This window comes from Lissotriton vulgaris, chromosome 8 (assembly GCF_964263255.1).
Source record: "Lissotriton vulgaris chromosome 8, aLisVul1.2, whole genome shotgun sequence".
NCBI lineage: Eukaryota > Metazoa > Chordata > Amphibia > Caudata > Salamandridae > Lissotriton > Lissotriton vulgaris.
Window position 1 is genome coordinate 1,470,135,210 of NC_141696.1, and position 12,897 is coordinate 1,470,148,106.

Below are 12,897 nucleotides of genomic sequence, written 5' to 3' on the forward strand. Positions count from 1 at the left end.
CCTCCGCTCACTCTTCCTTGAGGCTACTTCACGCTGTCGTCCCGCTACGATACCTACTGACTTTGCTTTCCAAAGTCTCAAAGAGTGGAACATTGCGCACTATCCATAATATCTCCCTGGTGGTATATGGGAATATTCATCGTTAAAGATCAAACCTTGTCAGGGCCAAACCAATCTCCCATCCTTCAGAGGTTGGTAAATTGGAGAAAGTTTAAACCTGTATTTACTAGAGCCTAGACATGTAGAAGTGCACTGTGAAATTCTACATAAAAACAAATTATTTCCTATAATACAGTAAACGCTATAATGCTATATTCCATAGAAGAAAGCCTGCCTTTTCTTGATCTTTTATACGCCTGGAACGCTGCACCTGGAGAAGCCTAATGGCATGTCACAGCAAAGAGGTAAACACTGTGAAATAGGCAGGTTACAAGCAATGTCTTTACAGACTCAGGGGCAGATTTACAAGCCCCCTGCGCCACTACTATGAAACTTTTTTTGACGTACTGGTGGCGCAGGGGGATTCTCCATATTTACAAGGAGAGGAAAAGCCACACTGCGTGACTTTTCCTCTCCTTGTAAATATGGCCACTTCACACGCCACACAGTGCGTGGAGGGGGCATTCCATGGGTGTTGCTGTGGGCGTTCCCACACAACACCCATGGAACAAGCTTATCTCCAGATTAACGAGAAATCGTAAATCTGGAGATGTGTGTGAATGTTACGCCACCCGAAGGGGCATATTATCAAGCCTGGGCAATAAAATTATCGCCTCTTTATCGGCTGGAAACTGCCGATAAAGTGGCGATAATGGGCTCGATAATATGCTCTATGGAATTCCAATCGAAGCTCATGTTAAATATGAAGGACATCTAACATGAACTTCGATTGGAATTCCATAGAGCATATTATCAAGCCCATTATCGCCAGTTTCCTGCCGATAAAGCGGCGATAATTTTATCGCCCAGGCTTGATAATATGCCCCTAAAGGTGGCGTAGCGAGGTGCAAGAGGAGAAATGATTTCATTTCCTCGTTTTTTCCTCTTTCAATGGGTGCTGCATTCTACAGCACGCATTGAAAGAGGAAAACGCCTCTTGTGATTGTTTTTGTGCAGGAAGGGGCCCCTTCCTGCACAAAAGCAATCTCCCCATGACGCAGACATCTTTGCACCATGGTGCAAGGGTGCCGGCGCATGGCTGCAGTTTGTGCGCCAGCGCAGGGAAAGCACAGAGATGTGACATATTTTTGTAAATATGTTGCATCTATGTGCTTTCCAAACTAACGCAGCACGGCGCAGCAAAATGACTTGCTGCACCGTGCTGCGTTACTTTGTTGTAAATCTGCCCCTCTGTCTATACCCTTCCTCCCCAAAGCGCACAAAAGCAGCAATGTGCGATGAGGGACACGCCGCCTCGATATTGTTGTGAGTGTGCGGGGAATGTTGATTTGTGCATTTCCTCCCAGCTCTGGAAATGTTCTGTCATCCCAGTACATCCTTACGAAGAGAACACTGAGCTCGTGTTTTCCAGTCTGTCGCAGCCTGGGTGCCTCCCATCCCCCCGTGCCCACCTCCCTATGCTAACATGCCCTGCCCCGGAATCTATGGTCAATGGATCGCCCATGCATGGCATGGAGCACTTCCTGGGGGGGGGGGGGGGGGGGGGGGGTTGGGGTGGTGGGGGTACCCAGTGGCTCTCAGGTGGGGGGTACGAAGGGGCTGTTGAGAAAGACTGCAAATGACAACAAATTGGGATCGGCTGTTGACGCCGAAGCCACAGTAATTTCAGAGCTGTTTCAAAATGGGTTGAAGTGGTCTAAACCTCCCCCCCGGCCCCCGCCCTCACATTCATTACTGTTTAAATGAAAGAACGTCTATGCAGGGATTATGAGGTTGTGTACGAATCCCCTAAGCCATGAAGCAGAATGTCCTAATTGTCAACTAGTTTGCGCCGTGCTGGTTTAAAATAATTAGGGGCAGATTTAGAAGCCCGCTGCGCCACCAGTACGTCACTTTTTATGAGAGGAAAAGCCGCCCTGGGTGACTTTTCCGCTCCTTGTAAATACGGCCCCTTCATACGCAGCACTGTGCGTAGAAGGGGCATTCCATGGGTGTTGCTCTGGGTGTTCCCTCGCAACACCCATGGAACAAGGCATATCTCCAGATTTACGAGAAATCGTAAATCTGGACATGCGTGTTAATGCTACGCCACCCTAGAGGTGGCGTAGCGAGGCGCAACAAGGAGAAATGTTTTCATTTCTCCTCTTTTTTTCCTCTTTCAATGCGTGCTGCATTCTACAATAAACAAGCATTTACAATGCAATGGTTTCGCCTTTGGAAAAGTTAGAGCTATTGGCATTGTAAATGACAAAATTTGTATTTATATGTTGCACCAGATGACGACGGTCATAGTATTTTATGCCTGGTCAATAAAATGCATTGACAGCCATCCGAGCCCTGTGTAGATTTAGCTGAGCTTCAGCAGAGATGTTCTAATCTTAGGGAAGGTAGGCGCAGGCCCCTGCCCGGCTCCTCTTCCCCCTCACGTAAAATGAGGTTACAATCCGGAGTTGGTGCTGGGCTGGGCCCAAAAGGAAGGTCTCCATGATGGACTAGGTTAATGAAGCGTTAAATCCTCACCTGCAGAGAGCGGGAGGGGCTCTGTCCTCGGAATGTTTTAAAAAAAAAAACAAATTATTATCACACTCCGCATTGTGAAGTGGCTGCTCAAGTGGGACATGGGAAGTGTTGGAAAAACAAACCCTGTACGGGGTCATAAAGAGCGAGCGCTTCCTGCCCCCGCTCCCTGGGGGGCTGACGGCTCTTTGCAGCTCCCATTGCGGGGCCAGCGAAGAGCTGTGTGCAGGGAACAGGCCGCAGACCTCCGAGCCCCGCCTCGTCACATCAAGGCCCCTAACCCTGCTCTTAAGATCCGTCTGTAGCAAGAGCTCTGTTACTCGGCGATCTGCTCAGTAACTGTATAAAGGGCCCGCCGCTTACACGAAGGAGATAGATACAATTATAAAGCACTGCTCAATCACAAAAGCCATTGAACTGAGTTTATCCACCAACCCTGGGCTGCCTGTGTACACTTGCATTTTCAGAACTGCCTTCTCTTCCACGAAGGAGCTGGGATGTGTGCTCACAGCGGGTGCTGCTTTATCTGTAGACCCTGTGCTGACACCCAGAAGGGCCGGGACGCCTGCTCGATACCCGCCACGCTGCAGAGTGGAGTCCCTTCTATGGATTCTGGAACACATGAGCAGCTCTGCCTCCAACCGCACAAAGTGCAGCTCATCAGCACTGCTTGCCACAGAGGGCAAGTACAAACCACTCTGGAGCCAGCACAATGCTTTACAACGCTCCACAGAGATCGGGTACTCGTACTAATACTCTGTACGGAGTTACAAATGCAGTGGAGAAAAAATGCACTCATTTACAGAATTAGAACATTCTCAGCTCTAAATATTCACAGCAATAGCATTGCTGCAGTAACTCATTTATCTGATGCCACTGACCAGCATTGGCAAAGACAATTAGTGTGGCTTGTTTTAGGCGACTGTCACCCAACGCAAAGCTCATCATTTGGAGGAATGCCCCCTTCCCTCTCCCTCACACACAGACACTCACAGACACACACACACACACACACACTCACACTCACATGCACACACACACACACGCACACACTCTATCTCTCTCACACACACACGCATACACCTGGAACGTCCTCCGTGTTTCCACTGGTCCCGGATCCGTGGCTGTCGTTTCCCGCGGGTCAGGCTGAGTCCAGTAGGGTTACTGTCCTTTCACCAGCAGGGGCAATGGAAGGGAGCCCCGGGAGTGCCAGCCAGCACCATGCTGCTGTGACCTCAGGGGGGTCCAGGGCACGGGTTGCGGTACTAGCCTAGTTCTGTGTCCTCGGGTGCGGCGACCATCTGAACGCACTCAGATGAACCGGGGTTTCACAGCAAAGTAGGGCGGGGTGAGCACGACCCCACGGAACCCCCGCTCAGTCTGTCCCCTGAAACGCCGACACGAGATAGCCACACAATCCACTTTCCCAGAGACTCGAGGCTTGTAGGAACGAGGGGCGCCCTTCGGGCTGAGGGCAGACGCAAGGGGGAGGGGGCAACGAGGTGGCTGCAAGGGGCGTTCAGAGGGAGGTATGGCCAACATTACCGGTGGTCTCTGCTGTCCAGGAGAGCCTCTTTTAGAGAGTAAAACTTGCGACCAAAGCTCCATCCGAGAGGGCAATTTGACCAGGGAGTGATAAACGTTACAGATCTGTATAAAGGTGGGATCCGAGAATGGGGGGAAGGGGAGCAGTCCCCCGGCATCTTTCTGACAGTGCTGGGGGTGAGAAAGAGTTGTGCTTCAAAGCTTCGATCACGCAATTTTTGTGATGGGGTGCCTCCCTCAACAGGCATCCAGCTGCTGCTGGCCTCTACTACCACCCCGCAGCTGATGAAAGTGAAAGCAGAGTTTAAAGGGCTCCAACCTGCCCAGATACCGGTGACGCAGCCGTGACAAGGGGGGGGTGCACCAGCGCTCAATCGTGGGGCCCGTCCAGGGGGTGCCTGGTAGTGGGTGCAGACTCCCAGCCTCTGCGTACAGCGCCCCGACGATTGATGCCCCCGGCCGCGAGCTTGGAAGCAGAGCTTCGAGGCCCCTCACTTACTTTCACAAACGAAGGAAGCACTGGATAACTGATCGGCACCCTCACTTACTTTCACAAATTAAGCACCACATAACTGATCACATCAATCATCATACTCATTTTATTTATTTATTTAGAGTGCTGAAGGTCGGGCGGATCAGGTTATGCTGCTCTCTGGAGGCCGTGGCTTGCCTGCGTGGAAACGGACATCCCTTCGGCCCTTGAACGCACCAGCACGTACATATCGTACATATCGTTTGCTTTCACTTTTAACACTCCGTCCTATTAGCATTTGTAGAAAGTACTCTTACCATCAATCTTTATTAACAAGCATCGTGGAACAGATGCAAGTTACAGTGCGATTTCTGGACGATTTCTTCCGGCGGGCGGCGGTCGGGGAAAATGAGTAAAAGCCTACCTCCGAATGACGCAGAGAAAAGGGGCGGGACTTAAAAAAAGACACGGAAACACCCCCGAATCGCGTTCCGAAGGGGAAATAGTGACTGACAGCCAATCTCTTCCAATGGCTAGCCTCCATTTATGGAGCTAGCCAATGGAAGACAGAGGCGGGACTAAGCCCCACACTGTAGGACATAAGATTTTGCCTGGGCGGAGCACTAGTGCTCCGGCCCAGGTGAAACCTAAAAACAACACAGACTATAAATCCCATGAACAATAGGGGGGAGTCTCCACTGAAACAGTAAACGGCGATTTAGCTGCATTTTTATGTGACATTTGCGAATTTGCACGCACTCTTTCAATCACTCCTGGGCCCCTCTGTCTTAACGCTGAGGCGCCATCTTGGGAGGGGGCAGGTCAGTCGGCTAGTCGTTTTGGCCCTGACTGCATAAATACTGAGGCTAACGCGAGCGTGCTAATCAGAGTCCTCCTGAGGCTGGAGCCGGGAGTAGACACTTTTTCAAAAGCTAATATTGTGAATGCCTGTGTTAATAATTGTTTTCAACTGCTTTTATTGTTGAAACATTTGAAAACAGTAAACGGCGATTTAGCTGCACATTTTTACCTGACATTTGCAATTTTGCACACACTCTTTCAAAAACTCCCAGGCCCCACTGTCTAAACGCGGAGGCGCCACCTAGGGAGGAGGCAGGTCGGTCGGCTAGTCGTTCCGCCCCTGACTGCATAAATACTGAGGCTAACGTGCTAGTCAGAGTCCTCCTGAGGCTTGAGTCGGGAGTAGACACTTTTTCAAAAGGTACTAATGTGATTGCCTGTGTCATTAATTGTTTTTAACTGCTTTTATTGTTGAAACTTTTGAAACAGTAAAGGGCGATTTAGCTGCATTTTTACCTGACATTTGCGATTTTTCACACGCTCTTTCAATCACTCCCGGGCCCTGCTGTCTAAACGCGAAGGCGCCATCTTGGGAGGTGGCAGGTCAGTCAGCTAGTCATTCCACCCCTGACTGCATAAAAAACAACACAGATTATATATCCCATGAACCATAGGAGGATGAGTCTCCATAGTAACCATAGTCCAATCATACTCCAATCCGGTGTAACTGTATGACGTCCCTTCCTGTTCTTCTTCACTGGAGGAAGTTAACCTTGAACGCTTGTCCCATTCAAATTTCTGATCATTCTCTACCACAGGGAGGTAACTTACATTATCCAATTCTTTATAATATTATACAATTCTTTATTCACAACTATGGTTTTAACACCTACATTTCTTTACATTTTTAGCTACAGTTTAGCCACGCCCCTAGAGGTGGGCTACAAATCATAGCAGCTACATGGCCGCGCCAAAGGTAAGCCCGTCTGCGCCTGGACGGCGCCAGGGACCAGGAACCCTGTCCGTTACTCTAGGGGAGCAGTTTGTTACTCCTCCTCTGAGATTTTAACTTTCAGAGCAGCAGTAGATAAGGAATGCATTTGGGGAAGCTGGGATTCTCATCTAGATTTTCCTACAAATCTCTAGAACCCCAGGTCTCGTCGACTGAACCTTTTTTCCCTGTCATAGAAGCGTAAATGGAAGATTTTCTAAATCATAGCTCAAACAACTTTATGATCCACATCCAATTTAGACTCCAAGGACCACTGACTACGAACAAAAGTTTTGAAGGTTTATTACAAAGCCAAAAATAATAGAAGTAGGTACTGGAGCTAATGGCTGAGGTAGATGCATTTCTCTTTTAAAACTGCAGCAAAGGGAGGAAAGATCACAAGGGTCCTAGAGCCCATAAATGATTCTTTATTTGCCTGCTTTTAAACTGTAGATCTCTAGGCAAACATAGGCAGGATATCTGTGAGCTATTAGCGGATCAGGAGCCAGTAGGGCTGTTTTTAGCTAAAACCTGGCTGCGTCAAAACCCTGCGCCTGCTTGAAGCAGGCGTAAGGATTGACGCAGCATTTTACAGATAGGGCACCCCGGAGCCTTGCTGGAGCTGCGTCGTGCTAGCGACGCAACTCCAGGAATGCGCCGACTTTACGGCACAGATGCGGCATGCATCTATCCGTTTTTGCCCCATGGTGCGCCGCATTGTAAATGCGGTGCATCCATGGTGGAGGAGCCCTGACGCAGAATAACTGGCGCATCCCTGCTGCTGATATGCAGGGTTGGGCCAGTTATTGTAAATCTGCCCCTTCATCACGGCGAGAGCGTTTATTAATGATTGGGTCGAAATATTGCCTCCTTATGCTATCCGTTATTCAACCTTTGTAGTTTTTGGGGACCTGAATTTACATTTTGATAACAAGGGTAGTCAAGGAATTTGTGAGCTTACAACTGGTTACAGGCCTTAGGTCTAGAGCAGTTAGTTCATGCCCCTATGCACATTAGGGGTCATACACTGGGTAATATCTTCACTAATTGTGCTTAGGTGGAAGCTTTGCCACATGTGTGCCTGTGGTATGGTCTTCGTTTCTTTCATTTAAGATCAATAATCCTAGGAAAGTCTCTTGCCAATTGAAACAGCCTTTGGAGTCAAAATTGACCTGGAAATGGTCCCTACTAACCCCTGACTCTTTCACAGTCAAACTGTCTTTTAGCGCTCAGGGACTGGTGTCCTCCACCCTGATAGCTGGCAAAAAATCTCTTCTTGGATTAAGGAGGCAGTTGACTCTTTAACCACCCTGAAACCATATAATAGTTTCCGCTTGAATCCTTCAGCGGAATGGTTTACAGAGGAGTTAGCAATGCTTAAAAAGGAATGTAACGTCTTGAACATTGCTGTAGGAGAAATTATCTGCCAGAAGTTGAAATATCTTGCAGCGCTAAAACACTACCATAAACAGATCAGGAGAACATGTCAGGAGTTTTATACTCATACAATTTAATCAGTTAAGAATGCCCCCAAAGACATCTTTTGTATTGTCAAATAACTTTCCTCCTTGGAGCAAGTTACAGCAGTGATGTCGGCATCAGTGGAGTATTGTAATAATGTTGCTCATTTCTTTTTGGAAAAAATAGAGAAGATCTACACCACCTTTCCAACAACTAGTAGGAATTTTACTTTTAATTCCCCAAAGAGTGAAACATCTCACGAGGGAATGTTCACTTTCCAACCACCTGCTGAAAGAGATATACTACAGCTTATGTCAGTAGTAAAATCGGGCTCTCCCGTGGATATTATCCCTCCAAACATTCTGCTACGAGGGAAGGAAGCTATTGCAGTGGTGCTTACAAGCCTGCTGAGTTTATCTTTCAGCTCGGGCCAAGTCCCTACTAATTGGAACATGCGATGCTGGTTCCTCTATTGGAGAAACTGTCCTTGGACCCTGCGCTCCCAGAAAATTTGAGACCAGTATCATTGCTACCTTTTTTGCTAAAATAGCAGAGAAATTTCTTAACTCTAACTAACCAAATTTATGGAAGAAACTCAGTCAGGTTTCAGGGCCTTATACAGCAAAGAATCGGATCTACTTCTAGTCTCCAAAGCATTAAAAATAGCAGCGGATGAAGGTAGGACAGCAGCATTGATCCTGCTGGATTTGAGTGCAGTTTTTGATACGGTATCCCAAGGCCCTCTTTTGGAACAGTTGTGGGATGCTGGGATCAGAGGCCGCAAATGGGAATGGACAGCATTTCCTACAAGACAGATCCTTTCACGTCCTGTAACGGTCCTTTAAATCGGAAATCTGTCCCCTGTTGCAAGGGGTGCCACAGAGCTCTGCCCTGAGTCCAACGTTATTTAACGTTTATATGCGTCCATTAGCGGACATAACCCTGAAGCATGGGGTGAGACTGGTGTCTTATGCTGATGACACACAGCTGATCATCACGTTAGAACATAAGGATGTAGAGGCTGCGCCTAAATTTAATGTTTTCTTAATTGACTTGGCTAACTGGATGAATCTAGGTTGCCTGCAATTAAATGCAGGCAAGACTGACATCATGGTAGTTAGTAAAAAGCCTTCCATCTGGTCTCATGTCCGATGGCCGGAAGAATAAGGGCGGACCCCGTTTCCTAAATCTAAGATCAAAAACTTGGGAGTATGGTGTGATAACACCCTATTGTTCATGGAACAGATATCAGCTCTGTCCGGCATCTGTTTTGCCCTTTTAAGGATGATACGGTAAATCTTAGACCATCTACCTTGGGAGCAAAAAAGACCATTATTCAGGCGTTGATTACATCTTGATTAGATTACTGCAACATTCTCTAGTTAGAGGTCACCAAAAGCAATATGAGAATGCTGCAGAAAGTCCAAAATGATGCAGCCCAGATATTATTGAATATCCCAGGGCAAGCCCCTTTGGGAGTGGCCCTAAGGGAACTATGCCGGTTACCGGTGCAGGACAGAGTAACTTTTAAAGATTTGTGCTTTTGCCATAGGATTCTGAACGAGAAAGGGCCTAGATATCTTCGGCCCCTACTCACCCCCTACAGACCTATTTGGAATATTAAGTCTGCGGGTACTGCAAAGCTGACAGTGCCAAAAATTCAAAAGGCACGCTTAGGCGGCAGATCCTTTAGCATTTTAGCATCAAAAGTTTGGAACCAAGTGCCATTGGAGCTAAGGATGCAGCCCTCAGTAGCGCTGTTTTGTAGAAACATGAAAACATGGGGGCATATTATCAAGCAGGGCGTTAAAAATTATCGCAGTTTTAGCGGCAGAAAACTGCCGCTAAAGTGGCGATAATGGGCTTGATAATATGGCCTTGTGAATTCCAATAGAAACCCATGTTCCAGTGTGAACATGGGTTTCTATTGGAATTCTCCAGGCATATTATCAAGCCCATTATCGCGGCTTTAGCTGCAGTTTTCTGCCGCTAAAAAGGCGATAATTTTAATGCCCAGCTTGATAATATGCCCCATGGTTCTTTAGATCATCGACAGTAGAATGGTGCTAAGTTAACCTTTAATTGGGATCACTGACAAAATTACACAAATATAGAATACCCAAAATATCGAAGAAAAAATATAGAAAGCAAAAATATCAAAGGCCTGTCTCCAAACAGGTAAGTACAAAAATATCGAATCAAAAATATCAAATAAAATATATAGTTAATGAAAATATTGATTTTTTTTAAATGTCTTAAAAGTAATTTAAAATTAATGAAATCATAACTATAATTAGCTAAAACATACTTAAAAATACTTAAATAACTAAAATTATTAAATAATGAATTTAAGTTAAAAAATAAACATCCAATTTGATTGTTTAACAAATATATATATTAACATAATATTAATTAAAAAAATACAATATTTTTACTGTAGGATAGCGGGAGGGTAAAATTTACTATTACCACTCCAGCAACTGCAACAGTAGGGTGAACATTGGATAGCGTAATGGTAAAAATTACTATTCCCACTCCAGTTAGTGCAACACTAGGGAAAGCGTTGGATAGCGTAAGGGTAAAAATTACTATTCCCACTCCAGAGAGTGCAACAGTAGGGAAAGCGTTGGATACCGTAGGGATACAAATTACTATACCCACTCCAGAGAGTGCAACAGTAGGGAAAGCGTTGGATAGCATAGGGGTAAAAATTACTATTCCCACTCCAGAGAGTTCAACAGTAGGGAAAGCGTTGGATAGCGTAGGGGTAAAAATTACTATACCCACTCCAGAGAGTGCAACAGTAGGGAAAGCGTTGGATAGCGTAGGGGTAAAAATTACTATACCCACTCCAGAGAGTGCAACAGTAGGGAAAGCGTTGGATAGCGTAGGGATAAAAATTACTATTCCCACCCGCTAAAGAAAATAAATTAATAAAATTAACATAATTATCAATTAATCAATTAATAAAAATTAATTACCTATTAAATGTATTAATTACAAATTAATAATTAATTAACAATTAATTTAAAAAATACGAATAAATAAATTAACATATTTAATTAATTACAATTAAACTACTTCTCACCCTATTCCACTATAAACCCACCACCCGCTACGGAAAATGAATTAATTAAATTAACATAATTATCAATTAATAGATTAATAAAAATAAATTACAATTAAAATATAATGAATTACCAATTAAAAATTAATTAAAAATTAATTCTAAATGAATACCACTAAATAAATTAACATATTTAATTAATAACAATTTATTTTTTTTCCCACCCTATTACCCTATAAACCCACAACCTGCTACAGAAAACAAATAAATAGATTTTCATAATTATCAATTAATCAATTAATAAAAATTAATGACCAATTAAAAATGTATTACCAATTAAAAATTACTTACCAATTAAAAAATAATTAATTACAAATTAATAATTATTTAACAATTAATTCAAAATAAATACCAATAAATAAATTTACATATTTAATTAATTACAATTAAATTACTTCCCACCCTATTCCCCCATAAACCCACAACCCGCTACAGAATTAAATTACGCAAAAATTTAAAAACATAACATAAAAAACACTTTAAAAAATTCGATATTATTACAAATTCAATATATTTTAATACCTATATTATTTACTTTGATATTTTAACTTTCTATATTTTAAAAATCGATATCACATTACTTACCTTAAATTCGATATTTTTCACCAATATATTCTGTCCATTCGATATTTTGTCCATTCTATATTTTGACTTCGATATTTGTGCTAATCTATATTTTGGAATCAATATTATGTCTGTATACCGTCCGGATGATATGGCTGACCTAAAGGAATTGACTGTATGGTATGCCAGCCCTGACCGTGCAAATTCTGCCCAAAAATTTGATTGTGAATAACTTCTGCCCACAAGGGATCCAGATGTCGGTCCAAACATCAACTATTCCATTGTCTTCAAGACGAGCAATATCTCTTGATGGTGCCTGAAGCCCACACCTTCTGGGTAAAGGTTTCAGCATCTGCTGAAAGGTGGATGTAGGGTCCCTGGAAATCTTCCATGCCATGAGGGAGAGGTGTCCCTGTAGGACCAGAGGGTGCAGGCAACCCTGCAATTCTCTGAGTACCAAAGGAATGAGGGCAGTTTTTTCGGTAGGCCCACCAACAGCTCCATCAGCGTTTGGAACCATGTCTGCGACTTCCAGATCAGTGTGACCAACACCAGAGATGGTGTCTGTCATCTGACTTGAGCCGCTACCCTGGGAGTCATCATGGATGGTGGGAAGGCTTACGGAAGACCCTTTGCCCAGTCTTGGAGGAAGGCATCCACTGCTATGATTTCCAGATCCGGTCTCCAGCTCACATATTGTGGAAGTTGATGGTATAACCCTGATGCAAAAATGTCCAAATGGCAGGGACCCAATCTGTCCATCAGTGCTAGGAAGATCTTGTGATCCAGATGCCAGATGTTGCTGTCCGAGGAGTTCCTCAAATTCCAGTCCGCCACCATATTCTGTACTCCTGGGAAGTACTCTGTCATCACCGAAATCTGATTCTATTGGCAGTAGTTCCAGAAATCCTTTGTCAAATTTGATGGTGTCTTTGTGGGGGTGCCCCCAGCCGATTGATGTGCTGGATTGCTGAGTTGTTGTCCATCCATAACAGAATGCAACAGAACTCTGTCTCTGGTAAGGGATTTGACCGCAAAGGATCCAGCAAGGAGTTCCAAGCAGTTGATGTGTATCTGCAGCTCCTCCTCTGACCATTATCCCCCCTTGGACACATCTCCACATCTGGCTCCCCTGCCGGCTGGCGTCTGACTTCATGACTATGTCTGGTGTCATCCCAAAGGTTGCTCTCCTGTTCCAAGCATCCAGTGGCCGATTCACCACTGGAGTTCTGTTCTGGCTTCTTGTGTCAGGGATATTAGTTCCAAATAAGTTAACTCTCTTCATAGGCCTATCGTCTT